At 40.1% G+C, this 18,763-nt stretch overlaps 1 long non-coding RNA gene across 1 annotated transcript; it reads left to right on the top strand.

Moving 5' to 3' along the window:
- Positions 1 to 1,543: 1,543 nt before the first annotated feature.
- Positions 1,544 to 2,218, top strand: LOC116036878. The gene is made up of 3 exons (XR_004101743.2): positions 1,544 to 1,640; positions 1,812 to 1,943; positions 2,069 to 2,218. It is a non-coding gene; the product is annotated as an uncharacterized LOC116036878 (long non-coding RNA).
- The last annotated feature ends 16,545 nt before the right edge of the window (positions 2,219 to 18,763 follow it).

The following is an 18,763-nucleotide window of genomic DNA, read 5'->3' as shown; positions in this document are numbered from 1 at the left end:
TGTGTGTGTGTGTGTGTGTGTGTGTGTGTGTGTGTGTGTGTGTGTGTGTGTGTGTGTGTCTGTGTCTGTGTGTGTGTGTGTCTGTGTGTGTATGTCTGTGTGTGTGTGTCTGTGTGTGTGTGTGTGTGTGTGTGTGAGTGTGTGTGTGTGTGTGTGTGTGTGTGTGTGTGTGTGTGTGTGTGTGAGTGTGTGTGTGTGTGTGTGTGATCTACTTCACTCTTGTCTTCCAGGGTAAATAATGAACTTGGGGTTTGGAGCAGTTTGGACAGCGTTGATATTGGACAATAATAAACTGTGACTAAAAATTAAATGAACTATGACTATGTTCCAACACTGGACTTTTAGTTATTACAAATGTTGATGAAAATGTAGACTAAATATTAGAGGTGTAGAGAGATGTATGGGCTGAAATATGTGCCACTAGAAACTGAATTTGAATTGCTAAATGTTCATCATTGCATTGAAAAACTGAATCTGAATAGTATCATTGGAAACTGAATTCATTAGTTTGGAACTGAAGTCCAATAAAATTTGATCCTCACTGAAAATGCAACTCTCTATATATCTTCACATTTAGTTCTCACAATTCAGATTCAGTTCTCAAAATTCAATTTCAAGTTACGAATAAATTCAATTTCAAATTATAGTATTCAAATTCAGTTTTTCAATGCAATGATTCAAGTTTAGCAATTCAAATTCAAATATAAGTGATTCAGATTCAGTTTCTGGAGGCACATATTTCAGCCCATAAAGATGCCTCTATATGTGTTCATATCTGTGATCAATCATTTAATTGTTTCTATCCATTATCAGTAAAAAGGTGCCTCCATTAGCATGTGGACAGGTGATGAGATTATAAAGTAGTATAACAGTAGTCTTATTATAACAGACAAATGTTTAATACGTATGAGTTACTTCCAAATTCAGAGTTATTATTTTTTTCTTGAAATTGACCTCAACTGATGACAAACCTCACATATCCTCTTCAGGTTCTGTGGAAACGTTTAGCTGAACAAACAAAACTGTTTTTAACCATATAAGGAAGTTCCTCCTCTTAAACCCCCAAACAGACATTATAAAATCAGTCTTCTGTCCTCAGGTCAACAACAAGCTCAGCTCAAAGCACAGGACGACTGAAACCAGCGGTAAGATGAAGACTGAATGCATGTCTGTTGACTGTCATATATTGTATTTTACATTAGATATTCAGGCTGTGACAGACTCTCTTACACTTTGTGCTAACGTTAAATATTCAAAGAGAGAAACCCAATACGCTAAAACGTGTCAAACATTTTGACTGAACCCATTTGTATGATAATCATGGTTCTACTTTCCTCTCAGTCATTCTCTGACTCTCTAGATCTCAGCAGGAACAATGGCGAACATCGGTAATACCGACAACGTACACTTAGGCTGCAACTCAGGCAACAGTTGTCATAATACCACCACCATTCCAGGTAGATCTGAGTGGGTCTATTCTTTTCTGTAAGGTTGTCTTGACAGTTTCATCAAATCTCTTTCTCGCGTGACTCTTACAGGATGTGTTGGACCCAGTGCTGCTGTGGGCAACACCACTGGCGTCACTGTCAGAGGAAATAATGCAGGAAGCATTGGATCAGGCAACACATTTGATATAAAAGGTGAGATATTCCTCTTATTGCTTATCCTCTTATTAAATTGAATTAAATTGCCAGAACTGTATTAACAGTCCAGTTTATTACTTATGTTCAGATATCAGGATCTTAAAGGCAAAAATCTGAGTTTCTGTTGTCAACTTTGAATTCCTTATCTCAATTCTCATATTTTAACAGGAGGAGTGGGAGCTGGTCAGTGGGTTGGCAACACCTCCAACGTTAGCGCTGGTTCTAACTCCGGATCCATCGGTTCAGGGAATCGCTTCAACATGTAATGAGGTAAGAAATGGAAGAGATTTACTGTCAGATGTGAGCATATGCGTGTGATATGTTAATTCTTTACCTTTGAATGGATCATTGTAAAACAATATAATCTGGATTTTCTCATCAATAGTTTTGATCTTTTTTAATCTCTTTGTGTTTCTCCCTTTTAGGAACTCGGCCTCCAACTCTTCTAAAAACAATGCACCATTTGTTGAATGTAGAATTCATGATTTCTAATCAACAGAAAGAGTCAGTGATCTGATGAATGTAAAGGAAATATGAGTGCAAATAAAGTAGAGTAGCTGCTCTATGAGACTGTCTTTGGCTGAATATTTATCATTTCTACTGACCTTGCTCTGAGGGGTATTCAGGGCCTTGAAAGTGTTCTTATCTTCTTCATCCAAACATTGTCATGAATTTTCTTTCATTGTGGATTTGTTTTTGTGATATAGTTTTTGTCAGTAAACTGACTAAGTAGCAATTGGGTTTTCTAAATACATATTCCAGTATTTAACCTAAAATGATTTACTGTGATTGCACACTGATAATCTCCCTTCAATCTCTTATGCTTCTGCAAAGCAGTGGCTGCACCAGCTATGACGTAGCTGCGTCATAATAATAGGGGCACATACTATTACTGCAGAGCTATAGGCTGAGTTGATCAAGAATACAGAGATTAATATGGTCAATCAATAAACTTGTGTTATATTGTAGAAAAAAACTGACTTTGGTGAAAAGTCTGGAGACAACTCTAAGCCTCCTAATAGTCACTTTGGGGAATACAGGCTGAGTGTGAGTGACCAAATGTATATTAAATTGCTAAAGCTAAACTGGATTAATAGCTTAAATGTGTAAGAAGTTGAAGTATAGTCAGAATAACTGGAAAAGTGGGAATGGTTTAAATTAGTATAAATTTCATTATAGCACCACTAATGTAAAAAAGATGTAGAATGATTAAGGTTTTCTGAAAAGATAACACTCAACTGAATTGTTAGCTTTAAAAGTTGAATAATGCCAAACGATGTAGAACATTGTGAGGGCTCAACTTATTTTCTAATTGAAATTATGAATAACTATAGAAGACTTACAAATGCTGTGAGAAACATAGATTAAAATGCAGAAACATTAAACAAATTGTTTGAAAAATCTCAAATGCACTGTACTGTACAAGTTGGAAATTGAAATGTAAAATTGTCAGTTGGAAGCTGAACTGCATTACCTTAATAATTGAAGAGCTGAAATACATTTCTAGAAACGCTGGAAGCTGAACTGTAATACTGTCAAAGATGGAAGCTGTAATTAATTACCTGAAAAGGTTGAAAGAAAATATACTTTGTAATATTATCAGAAATATACACTGAACACATAGAACGAAAAATCATTTATCTAAAGAGCTGAGAGGTGAAAGGGGGCTAAATGACTTTGCTTTGAAATACAATAATTACAAGCATGTTCAACAAACATAGTATAACATGATATTAAGACATGGAAATGCCTAAATATGGATTGTTAGTTTATATGTGATCTGAAGTTTACTGAAACAATGAAAGTCTGAGGTCTTTAAAGTAACTTTTATATTGAGTAATAATGTCGGAGTCTGACCATCAAACACTATGTTCTGCTGTTATAATCAACATTAACAACAGTCCTGACATTATGTACATGAAAACAATTCCATGATCTGGAAAATGGAAAGGTAATGAAATCATGTTTGTTCTTTGTAAGACATCTTGAAATAATTAATAAATATGACGCAGACAGGTGACCTCATTACAAATGTATTTTATACAATTTCATTACTGTTTTGCGTCAACAATGTTGTAGTTATGAACACCGTTGGTATGTTTCTAAATGCAGTTGTAGTATCAGCAGTAATACATTACAGGAAGTCATAACAACAGTACAAATACTAACAAGCATGATACTATTTTCATACAGAAATAATAATCTCAATGTATTTCAAAGACAGAAAATAGTTGTGTAAGCAGTATCACTTCACTGCACTATGATTACAGAAACAAATATATGTTGTTCAAAACATCAAACACTGATAATGCTTTAGTTTTAAATTCTAATCCATACATATAAATACATATCAATACATACAAAATATGAATAAATAGTTCTTAATATTTATAATATACAGCAGCATGGAAAAATTGTCTGTCAAAAATGTCAAAAAATGTTCAGTTGGGTAGGGATGACTACTGAATTGAACTTAGACTGACCTATATTATATTCAAAGAAATTACCATAGAAACACATACTTGCAAAACCAAAATCCATAGTGCCTTAACAGTAAATGTTTTCTACTACCTCTACATCTGTCCTATGTTAGAAAGCAGATAACGAGGGAAAGGAAAGGTTGATATGAAAAATGAATATTAAATATATTAACTGTGATGAAATAAAAACAAAGAATTCTGAGGCATATGAGTTAGATATTAATAAATAAATAAAATAAAAATAAATAAATAAATATATATACAGTATATACAAAGAACTCACCAAAATGCAAACATTTGGCAGGAAAAGGCATACATCTAAATCTGAAACTTTGAGTTAACTCAGGTTTCCCAATGACGTGACTTCTGTAAAGGTTGAACTCTTTGGTCAGAACTCCAAGCACTTTGTCCCATTACATGGCTAAGACCATCCCTGTGGTGAAGGGTGCAGGCAACATCATATAATGGGGGGGGGTCCTTCTCAGTGGCTGGAACTGGGATACTGCTCAGAACTGAGGAAAAGATTAATGCAGCCAAATACAGAGAGGTCCTTGAATACGACTGGTTCAGAGTGGCTTTGGGACAAGTCTCTGACTCTCCTTGAGTGGCCCAGCCAAAGCCAGGACCTAAACCTGATACAACATCTGTAGAGAGACCTGAAGATGGAGGTTCACAGATGCTTCCCATCCAATCTGAAGGAGGTTGAGAGGATCTGCCAGGAAGAATGGCATAAACTGTCCAAATCCAACGGTGCAAAGCTTGAAGCTGTACCCAAGAATACTCAATGCTGTAATTACTGTACAAGGGACTTCTACAAAGTACTGAATAACAGGTCTGAATACTTCCTTAAATAAGAGATTCAGTTTTTGATATTTAATAAATTAGATTTTTTTTTTAATAAACCAACACAATAAAGTGCAAAACGTAAAAAGTTTCAATACTTTCTGAAGCCACGTATATTATATTCTTACCAAGATTAGATGCTAACTCTCTGATTTCCTTCATCTGTAATTTCCGCTGCATTAGCAGAAAACACACAAACCAGCACATGAACTTTGTCATCTGGAGACGGACGAGGGTTGTAATCTGGATCATCATCAGAGAGTGGAGATATAGGGTTAATATATATATAGAATAATGACATGTTAAAATAAACAGTGTTGTCAAAATGTATGAGAACACATAGAACAAAATAAACACAAATGTGTACATATCAGCTCCAGAAGGGAAACCAAACTCACTTCTATCTCTATCTTACTCTGCTAGTTTCAGACCAAAGCAGTTATTCTGAAGCGGCCATGTTGTGTAAGTAGTAAATGCTCATGCACCCTCATGAGCGTCTTATAATGAGGGCTGATCAGGTGCATTGCCATCTTGTGGCAGCAGAATGTGATTGCTCGATTGACCAACTAAAGAGTGCAGTATTTTCCTGAGCATTATGCACTCTACTTCTACTTCTATTCCTATTCTAAAAGAAACACAATTAACACTCTAATAGAAAGTCTGATCATTTCACTACTGCTGAAGTTCTTCAGCCTTTTTTGGTGGCACCTCTCAGATTCTTGGGCGTATACCAGAGAATTTGCACACAGCACAACACCGGCCCTTATATAGTGTTTACTGTAAACAATCATGATCAAGTGGGATTTAACATTCAGGACACCTGGGTAGAAGCAGATCTGCATTGTTAAGACTGTCTGATGCATCTGGAGTTTACTTTTCTTATTTTTTATTTTGTAAAACATCCCTGGATGCATCAATATTAATCACGTTTTTATGTGTATCTGTGACGGTCCTGACAGCATTTACAGCAACAGTTAGGTTTAGCTTCCAAAAGGTAAATTTAGTCACCAAAACGACTAGTCAAGATTAGAAAAAAGATTGTGGTTTGGGTTAAAACAGGGGCTCATTAAGTAGTTCTCCCGGGATACGAACACCCTAGATGGGTTAAAGTCTTGGGTTTTCTCCCTAACCTCTTCCTGGGACATGAACTCTGCTCCCTGGCCTGAAAGCCCTGTTTTTTAGGACCCACACATCCACCCAGACCTCCTCCCTATGAGGATGTTAGTGCTCTTATCCTAGGTGCTCCGGTCATAGTTACTACAGACAATGAAGGCAGCTGCCTTACATCAAAAGTCAGTGTGCTGCATACAATAATAAATACGTGGAATACATATGAATTACAGTGCTTTACTTTCCATATCTTTTCTGTAGGAATGGTTCATAAGAACAGCCTGCTGTGTGACTGGATACTGGACTTTCTGACCAACTGGCTCCAGGTGGTGAGAGGGGACACATGTATATACCTAGGGGTAAATATTCACAAGGAACAGCCCATGGGCCAGCCACTAAGGCCTGGATACCCGACCCGAGCCCGACGGGTCCCGACGGGTCCCGACGGGTCCCGACGGCCGGGCCGGGTTCGGACAGATATTTAGAAATGATGGTTGGGTTCGGGCCGGGCTCGGTCACATCAGCGTGATAAGGCATTTGTTGTAAAATGGTGCTGCATCTCCTTTAAGACAGCTCAGTGTGTGTGTGTGTGTGTATGTGTGTGTAAAGTGGGTAGAAGAGAGATAGAGAAAGAGAAAGCAGACGTGTAGATGCGACTGGAGCAGAGTTGGTGAATAAGTTTAAGTTTTGTACACAGTGTGTGCGGTGTCCGAGATAAACTCCAGACTGAAAACCAAGTTCATTCATCTGCTCACCAGAAACGAGATTTTAACCCCGACGTTATATAACATCGGCCCTGGAGGTAACCAGTCTCCCTGGTTTTCTGATCACGGTCGGAATCGAAGCGATCAGGAGAGGTTAACACATTGAACATTTTAAATTAAACAGCTGATTAACGTGCGCTTGTTCCCCCATGTGAGCTGATGACCTCATCTGTTGACATTTCTGAATGTCTTCCAGTTGCTTAATAAAAGCTTTCACACAAACAAACGTACATGTGTCATTAGTATGAGAAAAAACAACGAGATTTTAACTGTGTCGGGCTCAGGCCGGGTTCGGTCATAAATATCATAATGCCTGACGGGCTCAGGCCGGGTTCGGTCATAAATATCATAATGCCTGACGGGCTCAGGCCGGGTTCGGTCATAAATATCATAATGCCTGACGGGCTCAGGCCGGGTTCGGTCATAAATATCATAATGCCTGTCGGGCTCGGGCCGGGTTCGGTCACGGCTCTGTCGGGCTCGGGCCGGGTTCGGACGGAAAAATTCGGCCCGATCCAGGCTCTACTAGCCACACTGCAAACATTTCCCTGTGTGGGTTCAATAAAGATGACCTTATCTGAATATCTTTCCAGTGCAAAGTCTACAGATTATTCAAAGGAGCAAATTACATAACTCAAAGTAACAGATCACTGAATTAAGAGGAAGTGAAGGGAAAGGTTGAAGTGAAAGTTGATAAAGCTGCTGCTGTTGATTTGGAAGTTTAATATGAAAATTTAATTCAATTCCATTACATTTTATTTATAGTATCAAATCATAACAAGAGTTATCTCGAGACACTTTACAGATAGAGTAGGTCTAGACCACACTCTGTAATTTACAAAGACCCAACAATTCCAATAGTTCCCTCAAGAGCAAGCATTAGCAGTGGCTATTGCAACAGTGGCGAGGAAAAACTCCCTTTTAGGAAGAAACCTGGGCAGACCCAGACTCTTGGTGGGAGGTGTCTGACGGTGCAGGTTGGGGGGGTGATGAACAGTGGCAATAATAGTCACAATAAAGATAATGGAACAGTGACTACAAATAGTAGTTGTAGTAGTTCATAGTAGGGCACTGCAGGGCGTTACAGGATGTAGCGTGGCACAGCAGAGCATGGGTGGACGTAGCAGGACGTAGCAGGGCACAGCAGAGCATGGGTGGACGTAGCAGGACGTAGCAGGACACAGCAGGACACAGCAGAGAATGGGTGGACGTAGCAGGACACTGCAGGGCTTCGCAGAGCACCGCAGGGTGTAGCAGGACCACAGCGACAGCTGCAACCAAGATCTTGGTGCTACCCTAATACAAGGAAATATGCTGGGTGAAAAAAGAAACACAAGGACTCCGGGGAGTGAACTCCCCAGAGCTAGGTTAGTAACAAGCACTTCTGGGACAGGATGCACACAAAAGGAAACAAATGAAAAGAGAGAGGAGAGAGCAGCTCAGTGTGTCACAGGAAGGAAGGAACTCCCCCCGTAGTCTAGAATTATAACAGCATGACTAAGAGAGGCAGGTTAACCCTCACGCCCTCTTTGGGCATTTTTGTACATTTTTCTCAAGTTTTTTTTTTTCATTTTGTGATCATTTTTGCTGTGTTAGTGCTTATGGCATGACATTTTGTCAGAACCTTTATTTTTGGTCAACATTTTTAAATCCAGTGTTTTTTACTCTTATATGTTTTTTATACTTGATTGATTCATTTTGTACCCTCTGGACACCTTCGTGGCAAAAATGTACACGCACACAAAAACTGATATTAAATCATCATATATCAATATTTCTTTCTGCTTGTTTTTCATAAATCACTTAAACAACTTCTAACTTGCTCAAAACTACCAAACATTCAATCATTTTCAGGATTTTAACCCTTTAAATGCCAGTTTATTCATTTGAAGTATTTCATTATTTATTACAAAAAAACACAAAAAATGATTTTTTTCCATATAATGAATAATATGGAGATGGGGCTTTGGTGGAGATTAGAGTCTTGGATATGTCAAAGATAAGCAACAAAACTGATTTGATTGCATTAGTATGTTTTACGTAGTGTCAGATACTCCCTCTGGACACCTTCGTGGACAAAAATGCCTCATTGACTTCCATTATAACCACATGTTTTTATCTCACTGCCTTTACAGTATAATACCATGCATTCTGTAATATCAGCATTTCATTTTGAACAAAAGTGGTGATATTTGACATTTTTACTGTATTCCACCAGATTCAACCATTTTCCCTTTGAAGGCATGAAATTATTGTATTTTTACCAGTTATATTATGGAGCCGTGTGTGTGTGTGTGAGTGTGTGTGTGTGTGTGTGTGTGTGTGGGTGTGCGCATTCGTGCGTGTGTGTGTGTGTGTGTGTGTGTGTGTGTGTGTGTGTGTGTGTGTGTGTATGCATTTCTCCTACCTTTGTTGTAAAGAAAAATGACTATTAGTGTGTTAATGCACCTGGCTGCTTTCACAGCCAAAGATAAAAATGCAGCTTGGCTGAGGGGTCATTTGATTAGTGAGCAGAGAAGGAGAAAGACCTGGAGCAAAGAGAAGGAGCCTTTATCTGCCAGCGAACTGCAGGACTCATCTGAAGATGACACAAGTTTCGAGGGGGAGTCTGACACAAAATGGTCAATGTGTCCTCCAATTCTGTGAATGCCTCTAACCCTTCCTCTGAAAGTGGAGAGGACACTGAAGATCCTGTCCATCCTATCAGTGAGTGGACGGCGAAGAATGGGCAAGTCTGGTCTCCATCTACTACTGAGACGCTGCGCTACATTCAAGCACCGACCGGCATGATGCCAGAGCCCATGAGATATGCCATATCAAGAATCCATGATGTGGCATCCTCTTTCGACCTTTTCTTCACTTCTGACATGATCCAGCTGATTCAGCAAATGACAAACCTACACGGGAGGTGTTCAGTCTCAAGATGGAGTGATGTGGATGCTCAAGAGATTTGAACATACATGGGACTTCTCATCCTGGCAGGTGTGTACCGGTCCGAAGGGGAATCTACCCGGAGCCTGTGGGATGTCCATAGTGGGAGACCAGTCTTCAGGGCCACCATGTCCCACAAACGATTTGAAATGATAAGCGCCAGTTTACAACAACAACAAAGGTAGGAGACAATGTTTTTATTCAAGCACGTCTCCAAAGACACATGAAATGCATTCTTCAAAAGATGTCCTTTTTCACCCTAAAATGATCAGTGCTTGCTTACATTTACACAAACTCTCTCTCACACACACACACACACACACACACACACACACACACACATACTATAACAAAATACAGTGGTGGAATGTAACAAAGTACAAATTCTTCATTACTGAACATTTTTCACTTATCTGTACTTTACTTAAGTAGAATCAATAGTGCATACTTTTGACTTTTACTTTGTTACATTTTGCAGCAATTATCTATACCAGGGGTTTTCAATCGGTGAGGCGCGCCTCCCCTGGGGGGCGCCAAAGAGCCACAGGGGAGGCGCGACACGTGAAGAAGAAATAACTGGCTGCAGCTCTATTGATATCTGTAATTGTGCGTGCGTGTATTAGCTTTAAAGTGCCCATATTATGAAAAAATCACTTTTTCTGGGATTTGGGGTGTTATGTTGTGTCTCTGGTGCTTCCACACACATACAAACTTTGATAAAAATCCATCCATGCTGTTTAGAGTGAGATACGGTTTCTGAATGTGTCCTGCCTTCAGTCTCTGGGTGAGCTGGTCAAAATCAGCACGGCTTGTGATGTCACAAGCCGAAACAAGCAGGCTAACCACAACCATTAGCTCGAAGCGTTAGCGTTAGCATGCTAACACTAATGCTAACGCTAGCATGCTACCTCGTTCTCAATAGCAAAGCACTGCTACAACACACACAAGTTCACCATAATCTACAAAAGAACTACTTACATGTGCGCCCTCATTTAGAAGTCTCCCAGCTAATCCTGCCTTGTAACTGACCAAAGTTGTAGAAACAGCCTTTCTTTTACTGTCTATGGAGCTAGCTAGCTGACATGATCTACATCTGAACTACTGGGCATGTGAAGTGCAATCAAAGATAGTACAGAAGAAGAAGAAGAAAAGAGGTCTCACTCTGTAGCTAAAACAGAGACCAGCTGAAAAGAGGATCTGCAGCAGTGAGAGAGAGCACTGCAGTACAACAACAATATGGTGTTTTTAGAGAATTAAACCATGTAAACCTATTCTGGTACAACCTTAAAATACAATTATGAACCTGAAAATGAGCATAATATGGCTGCTTTAAAATGCATCATTTCCTTGTCCCAAGTCAACAGAAGTCAGCATTAAGGGAGGAGACAGGACCCAGCAAAAAATTATGAGGAAAGGAAATATGATCCTGAGTTAAAGTTAGATTTCACCTGGTCGGGGTCCCAGGCTGCTCCTCTGGTGCAGTGGGACAGAGACCGGGAGAAATGTCCTTCACGTGTTTCTGGTTGTCTGTGGAGAGCGAGTTCCCCCAGATCTCCACTAAGACTATGAAAGTCCTGATCCCCTTCACCTCCACCTACTTGTGTGAGTGCGGGTTTGGCTGCAGGTGGAGGTCGACTTGCGTTTATTTCTCTCTGCAGTGCAGCCCCTCATCCAACACCTCTGTGCATCAAAAGCGTGGCCTCATTGTTTCCACTGACAGACGCGGCATCAGCTGATTTTGCCGGGGCTTCAGCCCCGAATGTATTTTGAAAAGTTGACTGACAAATATGAAACCGGACGTTGCTTAGTGTCCACTCTCGCTGTAAAAAGCTGTGCAGGTTCAGGTTTATGGATGCGCTCTGCTGTCGACATGCTGCGGTAGATGTGTCCTGTTTGAGCTCCGTGTATTTCTGTCGTAGTTTTGGTTTTCAACCTCTGATGTAGAGTAACGTACAGCCACTTCCCTAAACTTTGTCTCATTCAGAGACCAGAGACCCAGACGGGGCTCTGAGTCTGTCAGGAGGTCTGAGATCTACCGTATCAGCAGAGATATCACGTAATGCACAGCAGGCTACGGTGCAGGTAGATTATTTTCTGAAATATAGTGACTGTATTCTTGTAATAGCCAATTATAACTTTATTTTTCACAAAATATCACGACTCCTCCAAACCTCAGAGAACACAGATGGGATGAGTTATATTTGAATGTGCACAAAGTTTTGAACATGAGCAGAAATCTTGCTCAAACATCTGAAATATTACAGTCCAGGAGTTCATTAATAAATTAAAATGAATAATGTATCATTGAGGTAAATAATTGTCATATGCACATTTAAGGAGGTTACTTCCCCAACAAAAGAAGCAAAAGAGGAGGGAGGAGTAAATGATGCTAGGCTACATGTGAGCTGACTCAGATAGAATTAGAAAAGTCGATCTACAGGAGAATAAAGAGATGAAAGAAATACAGAATGCCTGAGAGCCTTACAATATACCCCATTATGTTTTTATATTTGGATTGTAATCTGTTTCCCTTTACATAAAGATATTTCCAGCATATTGATTCAGAAAAAGGTAGAAATAGATGCATAAACATTCACCAGAATGCAGGAAATGAAGTGTTTAATGTTCAAAATATTCAGGGGGTTGACCCCCCCCCCATCATAACACATGTTAAGCATGTTTAGTTGACTTGTGGATAGGCCCACTGATGTTCAGTGATTTTAAAAGTAGCCTCAATTAGGCCTGCATGAAGTTGGAAATGATTTGCTGTTGCAAAGAATCATTTATGAATGCACTTTTTAAAAAGTTGTGGAAATAAAATACTCCCAGAATGCACCTGAACACACCTCCCTCTAAAAAAATATTTACATTTTATCAGTTGTTATTGAAACTCATCATTGTCTGGAACACACAAAAGATGGCATGTACTGCAGAGGCGTGTGTTAGGGCAGGCGGACGGGATTTTGGGGAAGGGGGGGCTCGGCTGTCCTTACCTACTCTAAGGGGAGGCTCACATTCACCCAATTTGAAAACCCCTGATCTATACTTTCTACTCCATTACATTTCTACAACGTTGCGAGAAATTGTCATTCAAGAACCAGGACAGAGCACAACTGAAAACTGAGCAAACAGAACGTAATCACTTGCTCAGGGAAGCCAGGAGGAGACATAAGGAAATAATTGAAGAGTTTTACAGAAATGAACTCAAAGAATTTATGGGACACGATGAAGGTAATTACTAATATGACACCAGCTCGAAAATGCATCAGTACTTCTGATGACCTGCAAAAAGATAATGAACTGAATGACTTCTATCTGAGATTTGAATCTCGGGACTTCTCCTCTGAATGGAAGAATGTTTTAGAGACAATTTCTGTCACAGAGCAGGACGCAAGGCTGATAGAACCTCCAGAGGTCAGATCACTTTTTAAAAACTAATGTACTAAGAAGGCCACTGGGCCAGATGGAATATCTGCATTCCTGTTAAAGACGTGCAGAGGAGCTCACACCAGCATGGTGCCCAATCTTTCAAAAATCAGTAGACTCACATGCCATACCCACCTTGTGGAAGAAATCAGTAATTACACCTGTACCTAAAAAATCCATCCATTGTAATGAAATGTTTTGAGAGGATAATGGTCACATTTCTTAAGCAAGATACTGGTGTGTTTTTAGATCCTTTTCAGTTTGCTTCTAGGCAGGGGCGTGGCACAGATGATGCTATCAACAGCATTTCACATCTGGTCAGTAAACACCTTGAGGACCCCAAGGCCTATGCATGCATTTTGTTTGTTGATTTCAGTTCAGCTTTTAACACTCTGCAACCTCACATGCAGAAACTGAAACACATGAACGTTAACTCTTTTATTCTCAACTGGTATTTTTCCTTTTTAACAAACCGTACTCAACAGGTCAGAGTGAATAATGCTCTCACGGAGCCCAGGCCAATCAGCACTGGTGCCCCTCAGGGCTGTGTCAGCTCTCCAGTCCTCTTTACATTGTATACTAACGACTGCAATAGACTCCACACTGACAATTATATTATGGCCTTATGCACAAAGATAAAAGCCCAGCAATGTATCATACGGAAATTGAGGAATTTGTCCAGTGGTGCGACAACAACTATCTTGTGCTAAATGTGACCAAAACTGAGGAGATGGTGTTTGACCCAAAGGCCATAGGTGACAACAGGCCTGTAGTGATCAACAAGTTACCTATTACCCAGGTTAGCTCTTACAAGTACCTTGGTGTACATATCGATAATGCACTTAGCTGGAAGGACCACGTGAACTCTCTCTGTTCCAGACTTCAACAGAGAATGCATTTTCTACGAAGACTTAGAGTGTATGGAGTCGAGCAAAAAATGATGTTGCTGTTCTATCGTTATTCAATACTAGAGAGTATTGTAAGATATGGCATCACAACCTGGTATGGTAACCTGACAGTACAGTCCAAATCACAGATTGCCCGTCAGGTACAGACAGCTATGAAGATTATGGGGGTCAAAAACCATCTGTCCCCCCAGACAATTTATGAGCAGTCGGTTATCAGACAGGCACAAAAAATAGTTTCCGATCCGACTCACATACTTCACCCAGAATTTCAGCTTTTACCCTCTGGTAGAAGATTCAGGGTTCCTAGATGCAGGCTGAACCGATATAAACACTCATTTGTGCCTATGTCCATTAAGCTTCTTAACACTAACATGTAGGCTGGCTGGGTTGTGTCCTATGCCATCGTGCGATAAGTAGTGTACCGCATGGGCTATGTGGAAATGTGTCATTTGTGCAATACATAGGCTATTGGGGTTGTGCAATATGTTAGTTGTGCAATATGTAGGCTATTTGGTTGTGCGTTATGTCATTTGTCCAATATGTAGGCTATTGGGGTTGTGCATTGTCAGTGCACTGTGTAATTTGTGCGATACGTAGGCTATTGAGATTGTGCAATATGTCAGTACATTGTGTACATTGAGTAATTTGAGCAATATGTAGGCTATATATGTTAGCTGTGCAATATCGTACTGTGCAGGGAGTGAAAGGAGTAGTTAATGTGCTTACTATATGTATATGGAAGCATGTTTGTGTTGCATGACAGTATGTGTTGAGAGATACTTGTTTTTTGTGTTGTCTTTCTGTATTCTGGGTTGTCTTTTCTGTATTGTGTGTAGTCTTTGTAACGCTGCAGAATGGACAGAGTCCAAAACAAATTTCCCTTCGGGGACAATAAAGTATATCTTATCTTATCTTAATTCTATTTTCCCCTTTTACAGGGGCACAATATATGTGTGTATGTGTGTGTGTATGTGTGTGTGTGTGTGTGTGTGTGTGTGTGTGAGTATGTGTGTGTGTGTGTGTGTGTGTGTGTGTGTGTGTTTGTGTGTATGTGTGTGTGTATGTGTGTGTATGTCTGTGTGTGTGTGTCTGTGTGTATATGTGTGTTTGTGTGTGTATGTGTGTGTGAGTGTGTGTGTGTGTGTGTGCTTGTATATATGTGTGTGTGTGTATGTGTGTGTGTGTGTGTGTGTGTGTGTGTGTGTGTGTGTGTGTGTGTGTGCTTGTATATATGTGTGTGTGTGTGTGTCTATCATCTCTTCTTTAAAGTGATTTTCCTCGGTGAAAGGTGCAAAACATAACCAAACATATTAAACATTAATAAGAAATAAAACTATAAACACAGAAACATGACATATATGTATATATATATATATATATATATATATATATATATATATATATATATATATATATATATATATGTATAGTGTACATACAGAATAAGTGTTGCATCAGAGAGAAGAGTCTGAATGGGTTGAGTGCATGTTTTAATTAAAACCATCTCAAACCAGCGTTCTGTCTGTCTCAGTCATCTCTGATCATCATTATGAACCATGACCCCGTTTTAGAGACATTTCAACGTTCCAGATAATAATGTCATCTGGTTTATCCTGTGTTGTCTCTGGGTCTGACTCTTCCAACGTGTCCGGCCCTTTAAATCTGGGTTTGGAAATAAAAATGAGCGTCTGAATGTTTTTATGAGTCAAAAGGAATCAGTCAGAAGTTTACCAGTGATGTCACGGCGCCCTCTGCTGGACTCACGCTCAAACTGTCATCTGTTCTCTCAATGGGAATCTCCAGACACACTTCACACTGTAGTGTAGAAAAGATCTATATCTATATACACTACCGGTCAAAAGTTTTAGAACACCTCAATTTTTCCAGGTTTTTATTGAAATTCATGCAGTTCAATGTCTTATTGTACTCTGAAATGAAAGAATAGAACAAATGAACAATTTAAGTTAAAAAATAAATCATGGAATCAATTTATAAACCAAAATGTATTCTAAATTTTTGACTCATCAAAGTAGCCCCCTTTGGCAGATATTTGGAAATCAAATATTCTCCAGAAAGTTCTTCCCAACTCTGTTGCAGAAGTTCCCATAAATGTGTGGCACTTGGTTGCTTTGCTATCACTTTTCTGTCCAGTTCATCCCAAACCAGCTCAATGGGGTTGAAGTCTGGAGACTGTGCTGGCCACTCCATGTTTTTAAGCTTACCATCTTGTTCTTTTTTGCTAAGGTAGTTCTGGCATAGCTTGGACTTATGTTTTGGGTCATTATCTTGCTGTAGGATGAACCCCTGACCAACTAGGCGCATACCAGAGGGTACTGCATGGTGCTGCAGAATGCTGTGGTAGCCGTTTTGGTTCAGGGTGCCTTTCACTCTGTACAAATCACCGACCGTGGATCCAGCAAAACAGCCCCAGACCATCATGCTTCCTCCTCCATGTTTGACAGTTGATGTCACACACTGAGGAACCATCCTTTCGCCTACTCGACGGCGTACAAAAATCCTGCATGATGAACCGAAGATTTCAAATTTTGATTCATCAGTCCAGAACACCTTCTTCCAGTCTTCAGTAGTCCATTGACGATGTTTCTTGGCCCAGGCAAGCCTCTTTTTCTTATTCTGACGTCTTAGCAATGGCTTTTTTGCTGCAACTCGACCTATCAAACCTGCAGCTCCAAGTCTTCTCTTTAAAGTTGAAACTGAGACTTGCTTATTAAGAAGCTGTTGTCCTGTGAGCCGCCTATCACGTGAGATGTTGACTCTCAGAAACTTGTCTTCTGATTCTGTTGTGGCTTTGGGTCTGCCAGACCTCTTCCTGTCAGAGTTTCCCCCAGTTTCTAAGTGCCTTTTGATGGTGAAGAATACTGTACTCACTGACACCTTGACTTTCTTCGCAAATTCTCTGTAGGAAAGACCAACATTCTTAAGTGTTATGATGGTCTGTCTCTCTTCCATTGTTAATTGCCTTTTTCCCGCCATTTTTATAGCAACACACTACTTTCTGCAGTACAATACTGTTCAAATAATGCTCACGAGGGTACGGTACCACAGTGTGTTCCAACAATACTTTTATACAGACAGAGGGGGTTGTAAGTAATCCAGACAAGTTGGAACACCTGTGGGAGCTTTACATTGTTTACCCATTTCTTGTTCCCTGAAAAAGGCCTTTTTGTAAAATACATTATACATTATTTTTCAGTTTTGGGTAACCTAGACTTTTTTTTAACCTCAGGTACTTCACCACTTACCTTTGTACCATTTCAAGCTATTCATTGTACTTGAACTGCTAAAATTTCAATAAAAAAAAACAAAAAAATGGGGTGTTCCAAAACTTTTGACCGGTAGTGTATGTAATATATATATATATATATATATATATATATATATATATATATATATGTGTGTGTGTGTGTGTGTGCTTGTGTGTATGTGTGTGTGTATGTGTGTGTGCGTGTGCGTGTGTGTCAAAAGGAATCTGTCAGAAGTTTATCAGTGATGTCACGGCGCCCTCTGCTGGACTGACGGTCAAACTGTCATCTGTTCTCTCAATGGGAATCTGCAGACACACTTCACACTGTAGTGTAGAAAAGAGCTGCTATATTGGAAGATCTTTAATATCTATGATATCTTTAATAAATCATCATTGAGTTTATTTCAGGGTTTAGGTGTCATGGTTGTAGTTTTTCCTGTGTCCTTGTTCATTATCTCTAGCCTGACAAGCCAGACCCACATCCAGATGTTGGGTCTGGGAACTCCCCATTGGTCAGGACTCAATCCGAGGGGCGGGATAAACGGTTGTCTTTCAAATTCCCTCTGCACCAATAGGATAGCACTACAACCAACCAGAGCAACGCTAGTTGATAGATTAAACTTTAAACTGCGAACATTAATTTAAAAATCACTTCAGAGCCGTTCTTTGTTCTTTTCTCAAAGAAAAGCTGAACTCCAAGTCTTCCAGAGTCGCAGCCAAAGCTGATTCCAAAGACCGCTGTTCACGAGCAGCAGCAGCAGCAGCCATAAGCCCCGCCCACCCACTCTATACACGATGTGATTGGCCTGACTAGAGTTTTTTTTTCCAGCTTGCAAGCCAACGGAGAGCACCTAGACCCCCCTGGCTGCGAATTACATTTGCTGCCGCTAGGGTGCGTCTAGATTTCTAGGCTATATAATCTCCTGTGTTTCTGTCTTCTCCATGTTCATGTTCCGTGTGTATGTTTCATGCTTCAGTTTTATTTTGTAGTCTGTGTGTTTGTTGGTATTTCCTATTTTATTTTGTAGTCTCTCTGTTTTTTGGTTTTGCGTCTGGTTTGACTTCCTCCTGTGTGATTGTCTGCCCGATGTGTTCCACCTGTCCTTTGTTACCTCGTTACCTGGTCTGGACTTTCTTTGGGCCCTATCTTGCAATGGGCACAGAGCAAAGCCCGACCACAAGTGTCTTTGCTAGTTTAAGACTGACGCATTTGCAGTTATCGGTTTCCCGCCCAGCATCCACGTCGTTTAAATAGCAAATGCACCCTAACCCATCTGTGGCCCATGGGTGTGCTGGTCTTACAGGGAGGTGTGTTCAGGTGCATTCTGGGCGTGCTGGTCTTACAGGGAGGTGTGTTCAGGTGCATTCTGGGCGTGCTGGTCTTACAGGGAGG

Source organism: Sander lucioperca, chromosome 8 (genome assembly GCF_008315115.2).
Source record: "Sander lucioperca isolate FBNREF2018 chromosome 8, SLUC_FBN_1.2, whole genome shotgun sequence".
NCBI lineage: Eukaryota > Metazoa > Chordata > Actinopteri > Perciformes > Percidae > Sander > Sander lucioperca.
Note: the sequence above shows the minus strand (reverse complement) of the source record. Positions and strands in the feature narration are given on the sequence as shown.